General features: G+C 34.9%; 1 protein-coding gene across 8 annotated transcripts in view; it reads right to left on the bottom strand.

Annotated features, from left to right (window-relative positions):
• The window catches only part of CCSER1 (coiled-coil serine rich protein 1), a 1,273,261-nt gene that overhangs the window by 977,610 nt on the left and 274,123 nt on the right, over positions 1 to 21,528 (bottom strand). The window lies entirely within an intron of this gene.

Here is a 21,528-nt window from a genome sequence, read left to right on the forward strand (position 1 = left end):
CCAGACTACTTGCTGCACCCCAAACATCCTCCGCTCTTTCATGTTTCTGCTCCTTTTTACCCAAACCATTCTCCTGTCTTGTAGGTGGTGCTTCCTGTCTTTTCCAGTCTGACAAATTTCTCCTTATCCTTTAAAACTAAAGTCAAATGTTATCTTTTGAACTTTTCTGTTCTGTTGGGTTTTAATAGTTGCTGCAGCTCCTAATGCAGCCACAGTACATTCCAAAGACTTCGAAATTTTATATCCTAGTGAGGCTATGAGTGCCAAACCACTACCGGGTACGCACTCTCTCAGTACAGAAAGAAGGATTTCTAAATTTTCATCTCCATGTAATTACCACTAGATTGATGGGAATTAAAAACTTTAAACACTGTAAAAAACAGTGAGTAGGAAACAGACATGGGATTTCATTACTTTATTATTTCCCAAGTTATCAGTAACGGGAGGCTTTCCCCACACTAATACTCTCCAGTGTACTACTCCTATCAAAGTCAGGCACTGGTGGAGTTTTCCTAGAGATTTATAGAATGCATTCCAAAGACGAATCGTGTGGCTTTATTTTATGCATTCTTTCTAACCATACTAATTCTTTTACAGAGTTAATCAGTACAATATAACTTTAACTTCACTAATAGCTGAAATTTCAAGTAAATTAATCTTTTTACTTTTTCCTTTTTTTCTTTCTTTTCTTCCCAAACTGAACTGTTAGGAGTAGATGTCTTTTTCTGTGTTGTAGTGACAGTGCTTTCTTGTCACGATCCTTAATTTGTGGTCCTTGTCTATATGAACACACAACCAAATTAATTTGAAAGACTCCTAAAAGGAAGGGTTTTGGTGTGTTATTGTTTATTTGTTTGTTTTTATAAATTATATCAAATGACACACTAACATCAATGTAGAGGACACTTACATGATAGTTGCAGTTTAGACTTGCTCTCTCGCTGTTTTTAAGCCCAGAGTGCTTTGCCCATGACTCTCGTGCTCTCACTAGTTATAGCTATTCATTTAGACATTTCTTAGATTCTTATGATGTTTTACATTTCTTCCTCTATTTATAAATTTGTTTCGCTGGAGAGTAAAGTTAGATATTTGAGTGAATTTAGATAATAAAGCATGTACATTCTAGAAGATCATTACTTCCGTTGGGCTAAGTAAAGATCTAAAAAGAAACATAAGTCATTCCTCTCTGTAAACTAAGCCTTCTGTGAAATTAAAAACAAGCCATCAGTTTTACCTGTTTAAAAATTTGGTGTTTAACCTGAGAAAAATCAGCTCCAGAGGTTCTTTCCCTTAATTTCACATTTTTTTACACCCATAGCTGCCTCCGAGGAAATTTAAACTATTAAAATGTGAGCATTTAGGAAATCCTCCTTTCCTTAAGCCAGCATTACAGAGATATGTAAAACTGTCCATAAACATAATTCCTTAAAGGTAAAACAAATTCCATGAGTTCTATTCTGTTATTTCTACTTATAATCTGCTCTCAAATTTTCTTGACTTTTTCTTCTGCAAAAGAGATCATCTTCTCCTTAAACACTTTTACTTAGCATAAATTTAGATTTATGCGTGTAATAAAGCATGAAAAATATTATTTCTAATTCTAATATTTTATAACGCTAACTTGGACTTCTGCTATTGGTGAAACTTATTTTCATTATCACAGAAGTATTAAAAATATCTTCCAATCCTTCACCAGCTCAGGCAATACTGCAAAAGTTTTCCTAATGAGGTTCTCTAAAACCAACATGTCAGGTACAAAAGATCACCCTATTATTCATCCATCAGTAATTACACACACACACACACACACACACACATTTATTACAGGGTTAATTAAATCCCTCGAGGGGAAAAAGGTAGGATGTAAATACATAAACATAGGAACAACATACTTTATTGTAAGAAAAAAAATCTTGAAAAAACGTTTGCTGGGCTTCCCTGGTGGCGCAGTGGTTGAGAGTCCGCCTGCCGATGCAGGGGACACGGGTTCGTGCCCCGGTCTGGGAAGATCCCACATGCCGCAGAGCGGCTAGGCCCGTGAGCCATGGCCGCTGAGCCTGCGTGTCCGGAGCCTGTGCTCCGCAACAGGAGAGGCCAAAACAGTGAGAGGCCCGCGTACCGCAAAAAAAAAAAAAAAAAAAAAAAAAGGAAAAAACGTTTGCTGTATGACTTTCACAGCTGGTGAATTTTACTATACCTCTAAGGCAGTGACATTCCTGAAACACTAACCAGTGTGGCTGCTAAAATATTTAAACATTCAAATCCCTGTGAGGCAGTAAGAACTGTCAATAAAATTGGAATTAGCTATGTGATATATTTTAATTTACACATGCTTTTAAGAGTACTAAGATAATGTGGACTGATTTCATTTTTGATGAATTTCACTCAGAGTTTGTACTGGAGATTTAAATGCATACAGACTCTGAACTCACAAAAACAGAAATCTCCTTGAAAATAAATTTTGACATTGTTGCAAATGATTTTTACCTCCTTTTCACATTTTTCATCTTTTTGTATGGTTGAGATCATGTTTTTCCCTAGTGAAAACACATCTGAAGTAGAAATTCAAATGTTAGATGTAACTTGATATGTAAATATTCATTTTCACAATTTATCAGAAATTCATTTAATGAATAAAGTGACTCCAAATCGTTAACTGCAATCCCATTAATTTACACAAAGAAAAAAATGCCAACTGAAACTCTCTTTGAAAGTGTACCAGATAAAAAGTATAATTAAATGACAACTACTACCAGTATTTAAATTTTTCCTGAAATGTATCCAGGACTTGGACTGTTTGGAAGGCATGTATTGCATCCACTGCATATGTCTTCCTTTCTCATGGATCTCCCATTTGGTTCTCAAGACTTGGTCCATAAAGACTGGAGATTTCCCTGATAGTTCCCATCCCTGGACATTAGAACAGATTATTTCTTCTTTATGTTTTCACAGCATGTTGTTTGGTTTCCATTAATGATTGATTCACTCTCCTATTGTACACAGAATTATAATGAGACAGGAGAGATCTCTGCTAAGCACGTACTTTCTGTCAAATGAACTGAAATATAAAACAATAATTCTTAATTGATGAAGTGTATTTACTGTGACTCTGACTACTAAAAAGTTAAAAATTGAAAACTAAAACACAAGCCATTCAAATCACACATTTGCCAAATATAAGGATAATCTTGTTGCTTAAATTTTGACAAGCCATATAATCTCTATTAACATGATAGATATACTGCTGTTTTGTACTATTGGAAAAATAAAGCTTTTATTTGCTTATATCATTTAAAATACAATAATTCTTTTCTCTAACATCAAGCCACCAAGAGCAGTTTGACACAATTTACACAGTTTTCCGACAATATTTTCCAAATCCCATGTTTTAATTCAAACCCTCTTCACAAATACTGTTTTATAACTCTTGGGAATAAAATAAATGAGCTATAATAGTTGCATATTTTCCTGAAATGTAAAGACATATACCCTTAATCCCTTAAATCTCATATTATATATGATTATATACATGGGAAACTTCTCACATTTTATGTGTGCAGTTTACTAATTCAAACGCCTGTCTTCTAATGGATTGTCAACAGACCTGTGTCATTAAAACAGCTCTTCATATAAACCAATGATACTGTGTCCTTACAATAACATTAAGAACTTCTACAACGGTAATGTGGGCATGTCTTTTTTCATCAATATTTTACTTTTGAGCCTAATTCCTCTGAAAGGGAACACTAAACAAATAAAGCAGTATTGTTTTCTTTTTATTAATATACTTTATTTTTAGAACAGTTTTCAATTTACAAACAGTACAAAGAGGTGCTCTATATCCCCCAATTTACCCTATTATTAATTTTTATAATAGTATAGTATATCTGTTGCAATTAATGGACTAACATTATCAACTAAAGGATAAAGTTTATTTCAGATTTCCTTAGTTTTTACCGAACATTCTTTTTCTGTTCTATGATACCACATTACATTTAGTTCTCATGTCTCCTGTGATATTATGATTTATAATAAGAAATATATATTTGGTCTTTGTCCCCATTTCTGGCACAGAGATCCTAAAACCCTGGGAATTTCTTAAGTGAAGAGGGTGATCAAGCTGTCTTTTGTTATGTTAATAAGGTGACTTTGGAAAGCCCCTAAACCACCTGATAGGCCTGGTAACCAAAGGAACCAACCTTGTGATTAGAGGGTTGAAACTTTCAATACCATCCCCCTTATCTCTGGGGAGGGCAGAGGGGTTGGAGGTTGAATCAATAGCCAATAGCTAATGACTTAATCATTCCTATGTAATGAAGCCTCTATAAAAACCCCAAAAGACAGGGTTCAGAGAGCGTCCAGGTTGGGAAACCAGAACACTTCTATGTGCCACCATGCTGGGCCCCAAAACTCCATGAGGACAGAAGATACTTTGTTTGGAACTTCACCCTATGCATCTCGACGTCTGGCTGTTGATTCATATCCTTCAATATCCTTTGTAGCATATTGGTAATCTAGGGAGTAAATGTGTTTCTATGAGCTGTTCTAGGAAATCAATCCAACCCAAGCAGGGGATCATGGGAACCTGTGATTTATAGTCAGTCTGTCAGAAGTACAGATAACCTGGACTTGCAACTGGCATCCTGAGTTGAGAGAGTCCTTGGAACCTCCATTTGTACCCTTTTGGTCAAAAGTACAGGTGACCTGGGTTTGTGATTGGCTTCTAAAATGTAAGGTGGACTTATGGGACTGAGCTATTTACCTGTGGAATCTGATCCTATCTCTGGCTAGACAGTGTCAGAGTTGTGTTGAATTTTCAGACACTCTTGCTGGTATTTGAGAATTGCTTGTTGGTGTGGGAAAGCCTACACACACACACACACACACACACACACACACACACACACACACACACTGAAATTGGGTCCACAAATATAAGTTATCTCCTTAAGCTTCTCTTGGCTGTGACAGTTTCTCAGACTTTCCTTGTTTCTCATGACTTTACCAATATTGAGAAATACTGGTATATTATAGAATCCTCCTCCATTAAAATTTTTCTGATATTTTCCTCATGATTAAACTGAGGTTATGGGTTTTAGATGGAAGATTATGGAGGTAAAGCTACTTTTATGACATCATACACATATCAACTGTACAGATTTCTCCACTGTAACAGTATTATTATTGTTTTCACCCCTACCATACTACACTCCTTGGAAAGAAGTCATTATGTGCAGCCCATACTTCAGGCGTGGGAAATTATGCTCCCCTCCTTTAAGGTGAAGTATCTATATAACTTATTTGGAGCAAATGACAATTTCTAATACACAAAGATATTTACCTCCTGTAAAAGAAAATAAGAATTTGCTATCAACTTAATCCTGTGGGTTGATTTATTTTATTCTACTTACTATATATTTCAACGTGACTTTTATTTCTCTAAAGCAATCGAGAAAATGAAAATGAGTACATTATGTTTCTTCATCCAAAAGCACTTTGACAAAATAGTTAATACTCCAGCAAATCTCTGTATAAATGAAATTTGCTTTGTAACAAATATGGTCTGGTTAAAGAGAAGCATACATAGTTATAGATGATTTATTTCTTCATCTAATACATTTGAAATGCCTCATGATCTATAATTACTCTCAGGAATTTTCAATCAAACATTATTATGGATCATTGAATTGTATCTTAATCTTTTTATAAGGATAATACTTTTATGAGCTAAACCTTTTTTGCCATATTTTTATAATGAATTCATGCATCCATTTATTCAATGCTTAATTGTCTCTGATATCTCTCTCGTCCCTCTCCTGCCGTCCCTTCCCTTCCCTCTCTCCCCTCTCTCCCAAGATTTACATGACATGTGCCCACATACACACACACACTATCACTCTACTTCTGTTCTAACAAAACCACAGAGCATGCCTATGGGAACAGGGTATATGACTTTCTTTACTACAGCCTATGAGCATGTTTTAAAAAGCTATTCATTGAACTCTACTTATTTATAATGCACAAAATAAAACACTGACAACAAAAGAGTTCAATTTGATTTGTTTTAGTCACACACAGATTCACTTCTATGTAAATGTCCCTAAAAGATATTTACAACAGTTTTATTTTTTATTCTTCCATAAGCACAGAAATTTAAATGTACACTTTTGGTATTAATTCTCGAATTTTCATGACATAGGTGGTTTCCTGACAGCTTTGGTATTAAGAGAAAGATTTAAATCGTATTTAGCATCTGTCTAATTTTGCAAATTCTAAGCTAAACAGTATCTATCATAGGATGAGTGGCATCCCTATGCAGGCATCAGAGGCTATACTTATTACTAATAAATGACCAAATGTGTGAGAATAAATTCAGAGACCTAAGGTAAAACCATCTATGTATTTATAGACAGACAAGGAAAACAAGAAGCACCTCCTAAAGTAAATACACGTGAGACACGTGTCATAAAGTATTTTGCCTAGGAGAACACATTCTTCAGCTGCAAACTTGGTTCACCTTCATCAATGAGTTTCATTTAAGACATCACTTTGACATTCTGATTTTCATATTATTTACTTAATGTTTTACTATATAAAAATAAATATATATTTTTCTATATAATTCTGTTACCCAATAAATGTATGAAAGCATTTCCTTTTTTGTTGTTGGAGAAAGATATAGTCAGAGAAAGATGGTAGTGCATCAACAGGAGGAGAAAAATAAAAAGGACAGATTCAACTGTGAAATTCTGCTTAATAAAACAACTCTGCATAATAGGATAAAGCTTTTGTATTCTTAGCAAATATATTCATCTCCTGAGGAGTACTGAAAACATAAAGATAGAAAGGAAAAATTAAAGTGAGATTAGCATAACACTTGTTTGATTTAGAACCTATGGGCATCATATCTGCAAACTGGATCAAGGAGGATCTGTCAGTGCTAAAAATCTGGCTAATATAACAAAACCACAGGTATGCCTCTTAGAGAAATGAGTTTCTGTTCCTGGTGACTATAATAAAAGATAGATTGCAAAATGGGGCTGATTAACACTATATTCTAATCATTAAGAGTATAGTTTGCTTTATTCTAGAACAACAAAAATCTCATCATGCCTCTAAGCTCAAAATTAACATATACAAATGTGTATTACTGAATACAGTTAAAGTCAAATTTAAAATACACTTGGAATTTCAGATCTACATTTTATCATGTGTATATACACTCAAGATCATATAGTTGATAAAAAAAAAGACCCCTGCTTAAATTTTTGTTTAAAGTGTGGCCTTCTTTCCACCAGGTGTTCAGTCATGTTTCATGAAAATAATCACTATAGCTTTGGACTATATCTATTGGATAAAGTCAATCACAAATTTTTAAAAGATGCCATAATAGGGTCTTAGAGTACCTTATCTACACTCATAGTTGCTTAACAAATATTTAGCATATTGTAATTTATAATATTCATTAATGTTATTAGAATATATATGCAAAAGGTTAATCCAAAGCCTTCCATTCTATATTCCTTATTTTTGCAAGTTAGATGATGCTGACTAAGTCACTTTACACATGGATTTAAATTTCCTCATATACAAAGATTGCTGGATTAGAACATATTTAAGTTCCCATCTTTTTCTAAAATGATATGACAGAGAAATGTTTTTCTCTATGTTAGAGAAAAAATCCTCAAAGAAATAAGCAACTGAACTAGGAAAAGTATCTGTATTAGTTACCACTATCGTAAAAAATATGAATACAGCTTTGGCTACTCGACACACAAAAATGACCCTTAGGGGCTTCCCTGGTGGCACAGTGGTTGAGAGTCCGCCTGCCGATGCAGGGGACACGTGTTCATGCCCCTGTCCGGGAAGATCCCACATGCTGTGGAGCGGCTAGGCCCGTGAGCCATGCGCGTCTGGAGCCTGTGCTCCTCAATGGGAGAGGCCACAACAGTGAGGGGCCACAACAGTGAGGGGCCCGTGTACCGCAAAAAAAAAAAAAAAAAAAAAAAAAAAAGAACCTTAACATTTACAAGCTGTCTGCTATCTGGTTAGAAAGAACGCTGCCTTTGATAATTACTGACTTTTAAATATTTGCCCTTGAAGTATATTTTTACTTTCTGTAGATATATTACTTCCTTATCCCACAGAAACACATTTAAAAATATTCTTAAAAAGAATAATCTAGAATTCTTTTAGACATTTGCATTGAGAAGATTGTTCAGAATAACTTAAAAGCAATTCTGCTAGTCAGAGAACCACAGAGTTATTCAGAAAGGCATATTGCCAAGTACCAATTTGTAGAACTATAATTCCTGGTTAATATATATATTTTTAAAACTTTTTGGCCATGCCGTACGGCATGTGGGAGCTTAGTTCCCTGACCAGGGATCAAACCTACGCCCCCTACGTTGAAAGCACAGAGTCATAACCACTGGACCACCAGGGAAGTCCCGCTGGTTAACATTTTATAACGATTTTTATTGATATATATCATCAGACTCATATATTTGAAATTAACAAGTCATCCTCTTGTTCCAATACTTAACACATTTAGTATTTTATTTTATAGCTAAAGTAAAAAACAAAGCCCTATTTTGATTTCAACTATTTAAAAACACATGAGAAAAAAGAAAAATAGTAATAGGATTAAAAATTGCATAAATAATTCCTAATCTTTGCTTTTGAAGTTCAGACAAATTAAATATTTACTTCTTTAATCTTTTCTTTGTTATTAATTCCTGCTCATAGAATTCTTTCCCACCTGAGACTTTACTGCACTTTAAATAAGTGTAAGTACAACCTCTCCTGAAGCCATGCTTCCTAATGCAGCCCACAGAAATATCTCTTTCCCCTGAACATATCAATAATATATTTATTTAGCCCTTAACATCATTGCCTAGTATCACCTTTATTTTCTCCTGTGCACATACTGACTTTTTTTTTTAATATCTTTATTGGAGTATAATTGCTTTACAATGTTGTTAGTTTCTGCTGTACAACAAAGTGAATCAGTTATACATATACATATATCCCCATATCCGCTCCCTCTTGAGCCTCCCTCCCACCCTCCCTGTCCTACCCCTCTAGCTCGTCACAAAGCATCAAGCTGATCTCCCTGTGCTATGCAGCGGCTTTCCACTAGCCGTCGATTTTATGTTTGGTCGTGTATATATGTCAATGCCACCTCTCACTTTGTCCCAGCTTCCCCTTCCCCGACTGTGTCCTCAAGTCCGTTCTCTATGGCTGCATCTTTATTCCTATCCTGCCACTAGGTTCATCAGTACTGTTTTTTTAGATTCCATATATGTGCGTTAGGATACAGTATTTGTTTTTCTCTTTCTGACTTACTTCACTCTGTATGACAGACTCTAGGTCCATCCACCTCATTACAAATAACTCAATTTCGTTCCTTTTTATGGCTGAGTAATATTCCATTGTACATAGGAGCCACATCTTCTTTATCCATTCATCTACAGATGGACACTTAGGTTGCTTCCATGTCCTGGCTATTGTAAATAGTGCTGCAATGAACATTGTGGTACATGACTCTTTGAATTATGGTTTTCTCAGGGTATATGCCCAGTAGTGGGATTGCTGGGTCATATGGTAGTTCTATTTTTAGTTTTTTAAGGAACCTCCTTACTGTTCTCCATAGTGGCTGTACCAATTTACATTCCCACCAACAGTGCAAGAGGGTTCCCTTTTCTCCTCACCCTTGCCAGCATTTACTGTTTGTAGATTTTTTGATGATGGCCATTCTGACCAGTGTGAAGTGATACCTCATTGTGGTTTTGACTTGCATTTCTCTAATGATTAGTGATGCTGAGCATCTTTTCATGTGTTTGTTGGCAGTCTGTGTATCTTCTTTGGAGCAATGTCTATTTAGGTCTTCTGCCCATTTTTGGATTGGGTTGTTTGCTTTTTAGATATTGAGCTGCATGAGCTGCTTGCCTATTTTGGAGATTAATCCTTTGTCAGTTGCTTCATTTGCAAATATTTTCTCCCATTCCGAGGGTTCTCTTTTCGTCTTGTTTATAGTTTCCTTTGCTGTGTACAAGCTTTTACGTTTCATTTTGCCCCACTTGTTTATTTTTGTTTTTATTTCCATTACTCTAGGAAGTGGATCAAAAAGGATCTTGCTGTGATTTATGTCATAGAGTGTTCTGCCTATGTTTTCCTCTAAGAGTTTGATAGTGTCTGGCCTTAAATTTAGGTCTTTAATCCATTTTTTTACTTTGTGTATGGTGTTAGAGAGTGTTCTAATTTCATTCAAACAGATCAGTGGTTTCAGACTTTATTTTAGCAGTTGAACACGGATAATTAATAAGAAAGGAAAGAACATTTCAGGATCAGAAGACAGCACTTCAAACATCATACGGGCGAGAAGGAACACGGTTCATTCAAGTCACTCAGCTAGCGCCATTTACTCCATACTCTGCCAAAGCACGCTGGGCTTCCTTGATGTTCCTCAACGTGTCACACTTTCCTCTAAGAATTCCAATTTGCTAAGCCATTTCCCCCACCACCTCACTGAACACCCACTTATCCTTCATGTAAAAGCTTAAATATCACCTCCTCAGGAAGTCTTTTCTTGCCAAGATGGCTATATCCTTCCACTGCATACTGCTGTTTTCTTCCTTAACAATCATTTAAAAATAGAATTTTCCATTAGGCCATATGCTACATGGCCCGTGTCTGCTATCATAATCTTAGGGCTGATAGTACACCTTCAATAATTATTTGCTTGAAGTCAATCTTGCTATGTAGAAAAAGTGGTGAGTATTGAAGTTTGGGAATTTTGTAAGCCACACTAATGAAACTGGAATTTATAATGAAAGCAATGGGGAATACTGAAAATTTTAAAGATACGTCAGTGACCAGTATCAGGTTGGCATGCTAGCATACCTTGTGGGCAATATGGAGAATGGATTAGAGGAGGTCAAACTTAAAACAGGAGGCAAGCATGTAAGGAGATAGAGACAAGATGTAGCAGCATAATCTAGTTGGGAGAGCCCTACCTTTGGTAGGAAAATGCTCTGCTAAACCATTTTAGAGGTGGAGCCTCTGCCTTTGGGCCTATGAGCCAGCTGACACCTAGCCCTGAAAGTAGCCTGTAGATCTGCTTTGCATGAACTAAAGAAGGAAAAAGGACAAATGGGCCAGAATTTGGAGAAAAATGTGGCTGTAGGAAAGAAACTGAGAAAAGTCCAGAGAGAGAGCAAAATGAAACTCCTGAATACACTGTCTACCTTCTCTCTCACTGGAACTAGATGATTACTCCACCTTGACTCCAAGTTCTGAAATAAAGTCAACATTAATCATGAAAGTTTTTATTTGATAGAATTTTTTTTGTGCAGTGGGGTAAGAGATGGGAAATTGAAAGAGGACCTGAGTTCTGCATCAAGGTTGGCACTGAGGAAAAAGAAAAAACAAAGATGGCACTAAGGTACATTTGGGCCAGAGAAAGGGCCTCAAAAACCAACTGGGTCACATAGAATTAGAGGAAAATGATCCTGGCCCAAATAAAGACTGAAACAGGACTTGTGGAGAGAAGGGTGTAGAATCAAGAATAGCTGAAAAGTAGAATCAATTAAACCTAGTGACGTCTGGCTTCAATTTTTTGTCTGCATAATGTTGGTGTCATTCACCAAGAGATTAAATAAATAGAGAAGAACAAAGTAAGAGGCAGGAAGAATAAGGTTAATCTTGAATCTATTAAATCTAAAGCATATTACTGGGACCTCCCTGGTGGTCCAGTGGCTAAGACTCTGCACTCCCAATGCAGGGGGCCTGGGTTTGATCCCTGATTAGGGAACTAGATCCCACATGTCACAACTGAGTTCGCATGCCGGAAATAAAGATCCTGCATGCTACAACTGAAGATCCAGGCATGCCGCAATTGAAGATCCCGTGTGCCGCAACTAAGACCCGGCACAGCCAAATAAATGAATAAAAATAAAAATAAATACAAAGCATATTACTGACATCGAGTAAAATTGTTAGCAGACTGTTATATACATATATCTGTACGTGAAAGAGGCTTAAACTGGGGGTAGAGACTCTGGAGTCAGTATCTCTAAGTGATGGTTGAAGTTGACCTCTCTTATTTTCACAGAGTGATAAAAATGTAGAATATGAGATAAAAATGTAATTCTTAGTAACAGAAATCTCTTCTCTAAAGGGTAGTTTTTTTTATATGTAAGGATAATGAAGATCATAGTAGGTAGGACTAGGAAAAAATACGAACATATAAATGCATGGATAAGCACAAAACAATAATATGGTATATGTCCCACGTACACAAGTACAGAATTATGAGTACTGCAGTTAGTACCATACTGAAGATGATAAATGTTTTACTTTTCAAAATAATAAAACAATGTAAAAGCAAATATGACTCTTTAAGGGTGTCCAGTCAGAATTGGGGAGTATTCTGGATTCTTTAAATGTAGGCAATATGAAGTCAAAGATATACAGGTTAACACTTCACCCCTACGGCTCTCTCAAATTCCTATTATCTAAAGAAGGGGTACCCAACCCCTGGGACACAGACTGGTACCGGTCCACGGCCTGTTAGGAACCGGGCCGCACAGCAGGAGGTGAGTGGTGGGCGAGTGAGCGAAGCTTCATTTGCCGCTCACCATCGCTCACATTACCGCCTGAACCATCACCCGACCCCCCATGGAAAAACTGCCTTCCACGAAACTGGTCCCTGGTGCCAAAAAGTTTGGGGACCACTAATCTAAAGAGATATTTTTTTTGGATCTAAGACACCATTAATTGCAAGACACATTTTATGTAACAATTTAAAAGAAAAATAAAACCGCTGTCCATCTAGGACACGATGATAAAATATCTTCATTATACTGGACTTCTCTGGCAGTCCAGTGGTTAAGATTCCCCATGCAGGGGGCACGGTTTCGACCCCTGGTCAGGGAACTAAGGTCCTACATGCCAAACAGTGCGGCCAAAAAATTAATAGAATTTAAAAAAAATCTTCATTATAAATACATCAATATCAGAGATGGTAAAATGTGAAATAATGTGACTCTTTAAATCATTAAAATATGTTATTAAGAAGAACCACCTGGTAAAATTAGTGATAACCTTTATTTCCATTTTCCTCAGAATATTTTTTACCATTATTACCCCCCAATAATATGTATTTTAATAATTTTCTGATCTATGAATACTCTAATGAGGGAGCAGATCCAGATTACTATTGGTGCCAAGATATCCAAAAAGTCCCGATCTTTCAGTGCATATGAGTAATGATCAATTAGAAGACAAAATCTCACAAGGAGACAATAAAAAAAAACTTTTCAGTTGTCTTAATCATCTTCAAATGTGGACATATTTGCAATGACAAGCTGGTTTAACCCATCATTCAGATAATATTTTTATATGTCCTATCATTTTTAGGATGTTGAGAGCAGATTGTACTTGAGACAAAATTTTAAAATATTTCAGTCCAGGAGAGATTTCTTCTATCTAAACCTTATTCAGAATATCCATTTGCAGCCTAGGCTGGAGACGCTTTTGTCCTCTTACCCAAAGTATCCTGACTAAAAATAAAGATATCAGAAAATTAAAGTAGTTTCGTTAACAACCCCATATCTGGTTCTATAGGCTCTTCAGAATGGGGATGGGGTCTCGTCTCCTATTTAATCTGGGCACTCGACTGCTGGCTGAGAGTGGATAACAAATCCTGATCAGAAACCTTATTTTACTATTTATGTTGCAGAGTTCAGATATGTCATCTTCAGAATCTAACATGATGTATGGATGAGACGATGACTTGATATGTGATGATGACACCTCAAACAATAGTGAAAATCTGGATGCATGATGCCTCCACCTAAAAATGGTCTATCCCTCTGTCTCCCTCAGTGGGGATTAACACCTAAAACTACCAACTCCCAAATAGGTGACTGTGTATGTGAACATCATTTTACTATTTTACTGTCTTTATTGGAATAACTTAACTATTTCAAATAGCTTCACTGTTCATTACAGGGCTTTCCCAAAAGACTTACCAATTTTTCAGTAGAAAGCATCAACAGTTTATGCACTAAGAATCATCCTTTCACTTTAAAATCCTTGCCTTGTAGCTTCCACAAATCTTACATTCTGAAACTATTTTATCTAATCCCAATCCCAGTCAAACCTTCAAACTGAAATATCTGCTTTAAACCAAATTCAAAATCTCTATAAATCCTAACTTGTTCTTTCCCCTCCGAAAGACAACCAGAGTTCATCAGAGGTGGCGTTTCACCCTCACTTCGGTAAGCAATAAACTGAACAGTTTCTTATCAAAAGGTTGGGGAATCAGCATTTGACACAAATATCATGGCTCACTCAAATCTACTAATTATTCAGACAAGTTGTGGTCTTTTCTAATTGTTTTCTTTACTAATTATTCAGACAAGTGTAGGTTATCCTAGCATACTAAGGTGTATGGTTAGAGAAAAAAAGTGGTCCTCATAAGAATGAGACCCCCAATTCCACTGTCAACTTTTGGAAGTTTTGGTTAATAAGATGAAGAAGCAGAACATAAATAAAAGGGTCAAGATGCTAGATGCTATGGTGACGCCTGATAAAATGATGCTATTAAAATTTTATAATCCAAGGAAAAGGGACTCTGTAATTGTGGTGTATACAATTACAACTTAATTCGTTGTAATAGTGCGAATTTTCATTATTATTTCTATCTTTTCTGCCTCAGGCACTGTAGAAAATTATGTTTCATGTCAGTGGTTATTTTTCTTGTTGGTGAACAATTTTAAAAACATAAATATCCTACTTCTTCAGGAGAAAGACCAGCATTAATTTTCTTAATTACTTGCTCGCTTCGATTGTGACAGCTGATGTTGCTGGCGTTATTCAAGCAATTGTGTGGAGATGTCACCACGTAATTGTACAAGGCCATGAAATTCTATATTGAGACACATATTTTCTTTCTAATTGCTCCAGAAAAACTATGCTGAATGAAAGAAATCTTTTCCTTTGACTGTATCCTCTAATGAACTTAGGCCTTTGACTGCCCTTTTGCACAGAAGAGAGTTTATAACAGTATGAAATGCTACAGTTGCAGGTTACAAGTAAATTCTATGACTTCATTAAAATTGTCATTTAATATTAAATTAGGTCAGAATGTGTAAACATTTTTCAGCTATAGTTATTAGACCTTAAAAACGGTTTCATCTAAAAGCCTTCTTTGTAGCTGAAGCAATTCTCTTGAAGTACATTCTACTACAAACTAATTGTGTGATATTGACCAAAGCCATTAAAACTCTGAATATTCATGGGGAGCAGAAGCAGGAGAGGCTCCACTTCATAATATCTGAAATTCTCTTTCAGTTAGGGCCTTTCTTCTGTCATTTAAAGATGCCATTTAATATCATGAACCAAACACTGAAAACAATGCACCCAGGTAAACATCATATTGAAAACCGGTAAGTTTGAAATTTAAAAAAATGGAATTGAAAGTGAAGTATCAAATTAATGAATTATTGGTCAATCAATAAATTTATCTGCCAAAACCAAGAAATAAACAAAAACCATTAAAATTTTGATCTATCCTGAAAATAGATGTTACAGCCAATTGTACAGTCTTGAGTTTAAGTAATATCATGATCCCTAATACCCTACCAGTAGGCCATAAATAAATTACTGAATTTTCAAGAATGATAATTAGTAAACCTTCTCACAGCTCTCCTTTTGTTTATTCAGTCATTTGCAAGAATTTGGGGGAAGGAATATGGGGAGAAATATAAAAATTATATAAAAAGTATTTTAATAAAATATACTCCAATTTTGCAATCTAGAATCCTTATGAAATGATACTTTCTGGATAAAGTTTATGAAGAACTAAGAAACTGTTTCCTCTTAACATATTAAAGAGTTAAATAAAAACAGTTCAGATAGATATATTTCCTAAGTGAATTTTATAGCTTACCATCTTATCAGAGTATGCAGACTATAATTTTTTCTCAATGATTCAAGGCTATAATAATTTTTAAATGCAATGGAATAATATACTGCAATACAGTAATGCCTCATGACCTGCTGATGCAGATGGCGATGTCTGTTCTTACATTTAATGACCCTACACTATTCTGCTTTATGACTTTGCCTACTTTTCAAAGCTTTTTTGCCTTTTCCTCTTGCTTTTTTGCTAGTGGTATTTATTTTTCACCACATTCATCATGTCTGCTTAAAGCAACACTTTCCCCTTTTCTAAGATGTAACTATGATTTTCAGTGGGCTTGGAAAATATATAACCAAATATATTAGATTTGTACTATGTAAAATCAGAAGCCGCAAGATCCAGAAAGATAGTGAAAAAACCGTCATTTAATGTTAAGATCTGGGTTAATATTGGCTATACGAACTTCAGTAAGTTTTTAACCATAGAGTATTTGCTTCCTCTACTGTAGTTGGGATATATTAACACCTGTCTCAGAGTGTTATTGTGATAATCTGATGAGATAACATATTTGAAGTCCCTTGTAAACTGTAAAGCTGAATACAAATGTATGACAGGGTCACTATCATTATTATCAGAACACGATTGCCATCTAATGGCTACCAAGCAGATAACAGGTACTCTAAGCCTTTCAAGGCAGAAAAGAGCAACAGCACCAGGGGGTGAAACCCAGAAAATGACTTTTGTCCCAATTTTGTCCTCACTATAGTGTTACTCAAACACTGTATTACAAAGGAACATTTTTCAGTTTTGTTATAACTGCTTTTTCTAGCAACTAAAGGTCATTGAGAGCTCTGTGAAAACATTAGGTAGGCACCAAGTCACCATGGTGTAATTTAAACCCTACTTCTGCCACTTACTATCTCTGCAGTCCTGGACCAATAATAACACTCTCTGGATCTCCATTCCTTCATTATCAAAGCAAGAATAGTAATAATTTCTAGAGAATTGTTGTTAGGATTAAATGGGGTAATCCAGGGCTTCCCTGGTGGCGCAGTGGTTGAGAGTCCGCCTGCCGATGCAGGGGACACGGGTTCGTGCCCCGGTCCGGGAAGATCCCACATGCCGCAGAGAGGCTGGGCCCGTGAGCCATGGCCGCTGAGCCTGCGCGTCCGGAGCCTGTGCTCCGCGTGGGAGAGGCCACAGCAGTGAGAAGCCCGTGTACCGCAAAAAAAAAAAAAAAAAAAAAAAAAATTAGCTGAGGAATATGAACTATGGACAAGGAACTAGATTTTATTTTGGGATTAAGCAAGCTCCTCATAAAGCTCCTAGCTTTTGCTACACTGATGTGTTTACCATTTAGAATTTCTTCTGCTGAACTGGTAACATAATGCTACCAGTTGCTGAGGAAACTATTGATATCAAATAATTTATACCTTATAAAGACATGTGAGCAAAGAATCTTTCAGTTCTCAGTAACAAGAATTCCTTTATTTTAAAAAGGGTATTGACTGATTGACTGAATGATTGATGGTATATATATATATACATATATATATATATATGTATATATATATATATATATATTTTTTTTTTTTTTTGTGGTACGCGGGCCTCTCACTGTTGTGGCCTCTCCCGTTGCGGAGCACAGGCTCCGGACGCGCAGGTTCAGCAGCCATGGCTCACAGGCCTAGCCACTCCGCGGCATGTGGGATCTTCCCGGACTGGGACATGAACCCACGTCCCCTGCATCGGCAGGCGGGCTCTCAACCACTGCGCCACCAGGGAAGCCCGATGGTATGTATTTTTAATCATGCAATTGGTTCTGTTTCTTTCTTCACATATGCTAGTAGTATACTCCAAGTAACATGTTTGGGTCTCTGAGGTAATACTGGTATACATTTTGTGTGCCAAACTTATCTGTGGCTTCATTTTATTTTTCATATCCTTCTTTAATCATTACCTTATTTTCTTGAATGATTATTTTGTAAGATGCTTAAATTAATAGAAAAAAATCCTAATCACAAAAATGTAAAACTACATAAAGAAAACTAGGCAAAAATATATTTCTGGTATTTTTCCTTTGACAGATTATGTAGTTCATAACATGCATTTCAGGGTAAATAAAATTTTCAGGGCACCTGTTTGAGTCTTAGAGATACTAAATGCTAGTAAATCTTGTTAGTACTTTTATTTTTCAAAAGGCTGTTGAGGTATATCTAACCAACATCACTGCTAGTATCTTGCATGACTCCATCTGTGGCAAAAACACCACCATATCAACATGAATAAGACAGTAAAGAAAGATAAAAAGTGGGAAGGTCACTAATATACTTTTTAATTTATCAAATTATAACTGATAGCATCTCCTATTTTTTAATTAAAAAATAACTGGTCATATGTGCATTATAAATGATGCATTAAACAGAAAAACAGTAAATATAATAATTTACTACAGGGGAAATGGAATATCTGGTATTAAACAAATTGATAATCCTATGTTTAAACATGATGCATATTAACTGAACATAAAAAAATTTCCAGAAAAGTAATTTAAACATTAATTGAAGAAAACATAATAAAAGACATCTGGAAGGCTTATCCACAGGCTTTTTAATCTAAAATCTTAGCTTTTATATTAGAATTTAAAAGATAATATTAGATAATGCCAAGATCAGAGTAAGTTATTCAGAATAGTTGCTTTTATTTTTTCTCCTTAAGGCAAGTCTCCTTTCGGGAACTCATTTTGAATTCATACACCTTTTTTTCATTGAAATTGTCCTTTCTTGCTTTCATTAAAAAAAAAAAAAGATAATATCCACTTACTGCACTTTAAAACAGATATTTTATTTATACTACTATTTATTCATACTACCTCTTTTTTAGGAAGGAAGTGTGTTAATTTAGGACTCCATAGATATATTTACATATTAAAAGGATTCATGAAACATTATTCATATTGTTCACTGCACTGGTCAACTTTTGAAAATCTAACTGAAAACTTATAATTCATTTTTAGATGAAAATACAGATAGCAAGAATCAAATAAGAAGAACATTAAAAGATGTCCACAGTAACATAAGTAGTAGAATTAAATGGTACCATTATTTTAGTGTTCAGACTTTTGAAAATGACTTTTATTTAAACCAGTATTTTAGAATGTTTAGTATTAATGAGCTTTTTACCAGTATCATTTATCAATAATAAGCTTCTTATATTCTGATAAGACCTTTAATTATGTTGCTTAAAAAAAACCAAATTGTATAAAACCAATTCAACCAAAAATTCTTCTTTCTGAACTAATGTACATAAACAGATATTTGTGGCTCTTTTCAAACCCCATAATGTGACATCCAAAGTGAAATAGGTTTTCATTTTATTAAGTAACATTGAACAAACCCAAGTCACTTTAAGGACTATCTCACTTATTATAACTGTACTTCAGATATGCAAAGTAACATCATTTATCTTATGAACAATTTGGTTAACTCAGTTGATTCATAAGGTGCCCTAGTTCTGGTTTCAACCATGTTATCTACACCTTGAGGCAGATTCAGGAGATTCATCATATTTGTTATATCATTTTTTAAAATAAACTAATAAAGTTCATTGCACTCATTATTTTATAAAAGAGAAATTAAAGTTTACAAATGTTCATTTTTGTTCCCAAGCAAATAAATTGAGCTAACTCTTTTATATTTTAAGGCATTCTTTGCTCTTTATCATGGTTGCCTAACAAACACAGCTGAGATGTCTATGTTGTCTATAATTCTGCTTACTTATTACTTGGTTTTATTTTTATTGTGAAAATCTTTAAAAATACCTAAAATAGAGAAAACATTACAACTCATCAATGAAAGTTTCACCCCAAGCACCTATTTCTGAGCTTTGATAATTTTCAATAATTTACCAACATTGTTTCATCTATTCCCTCCTCCATACTGTTGGTAAAGCAAATCTCAGATACCATATTATTTCAACCACATGCGTCTCTATGAAGAGTTTTCCTCAAAGACAAAACCAAAGAAAAATATTTAGTACCCAACAAAATAAAAATAATTCTGTGATAATAATTCCATCACTACTCAAACTTCTCTGATAAACTCTGAAATATATTTGCATAGTGTTTTATGTTTTGACACAAAGATGTCACATGGCATTTGCTCTTTTAATCTACAGTACCCCTCCCCTTTTTAACATGCCATTTATTTGTTGAAGAAACCAGACCATCTACCCTGTAGAATGCCCCATACCTATGTTTGCTTGCTGGCAATCCCATCATTCCATTTAACATTCCCTGTCTCCTCACCCCAATATTTCCTGTAAAATCATTATTTAATCAAGAGACAAATAGATTTAAGTACTTGTGGGCAGGAGTGGTATTGCTGTGTACTTCTCTAGTCATTGCATTAAGAGGGACAAAATGTCTAGTTGTTACACTTGTAGTGAAGTTAGTGATCAGTGACTTTAGGTACTGCCTGTCTAATTCATCACTGCAAAGTTTTTCACCCTTACAATCATGCTATAGCACATACCGACACCATCATTATTCCTTTTAATGACTGTTTAGTGTACCATTGTATATTCAACCAATGTCCTATTGAAGGACATTTGAGGTTTTCCAATATTTTGTTTTTGCAAGTATTTTGCAATAAATCGTTATTTGCATATATTAATTTGTATATTTCCAGTGTGTTAGGATTAAATTACTAGATGTTGGATAGCTGGATCTAAAGATAAATGTATGTATAATTTTGCTAGATACTGACATATTTCCCACCAAAATGTATACATTGTCACCATGTGTGACTCTTTCAATATAAATACACATGAATGATGAAATTGTATAAGGTACCTGCATAAAAGTGAGAAAAATCTACATTTTTAAAAGAATATATGTCAAATCAACTGCAGGAAGAATGTCTCAAGAAATGGTTATCCTAAATATACATTTAAGCAGAAAAAATTTTTATTTAGCTCCTTTTTGATATTAGCCTAAAATAAGAGTGTAAAAAAATACATACATTGTTATTTCCTTCTTTTGACAATTGTTACTATGACATTATTTATAATATAAAAATACTGCATGAACAAAAATTCATCATAAAATATTACAGCTGGAAACAACCTCAGAGATTATGTCTAATTCCTAAAAGTTAAAAACATGGACAATAAATTACAAGAGGTTGGTTTTCTTAAATGTATGCAGTATGACTCAAGATTTTAAAGCTTTAATGTTACTTCTACTTTAACTTGAAAATGACTAAGTTCAAGGTATTATTAGTAGTAAAAAATAAATAAATAAAAACTTGCCTTTCTAGTCAAATATCTAAATTTGAGTGAACAATTAATTCCTATGTTCTACAAAAGGAATAATTTTGGTATTTGAAGACATTACACTTTATGCCTTAATACAAATTTAAACTATTACAAATATAGTGGGCTCCCTTCTTTATTCATTCAGCAAGAATTTATCTCACACTATAACCCTGTGTGTGTGTGTGTGTGTGTGTGTGTGTGTATGTGTTTATGAGTGTGTACTTGTGGTTGCTATTGGTAATTACTAATTTTGAGGTCAACCTTATCACATTAACATTAAC

The sequence above is a fragment of the Globicephala melas genome, chromosome 5, assembly GCF_963455315.2.
Source record: "Globicephala melas chromosome 5, mGloMel1.2, whole genome shotgun sequence".
Lineage (NCBI taxonomy): Eukaryota > Metazoa > Chordata > Mammalia > Artiodactyla > Delphinidae > Globicephala > Globicephala melas.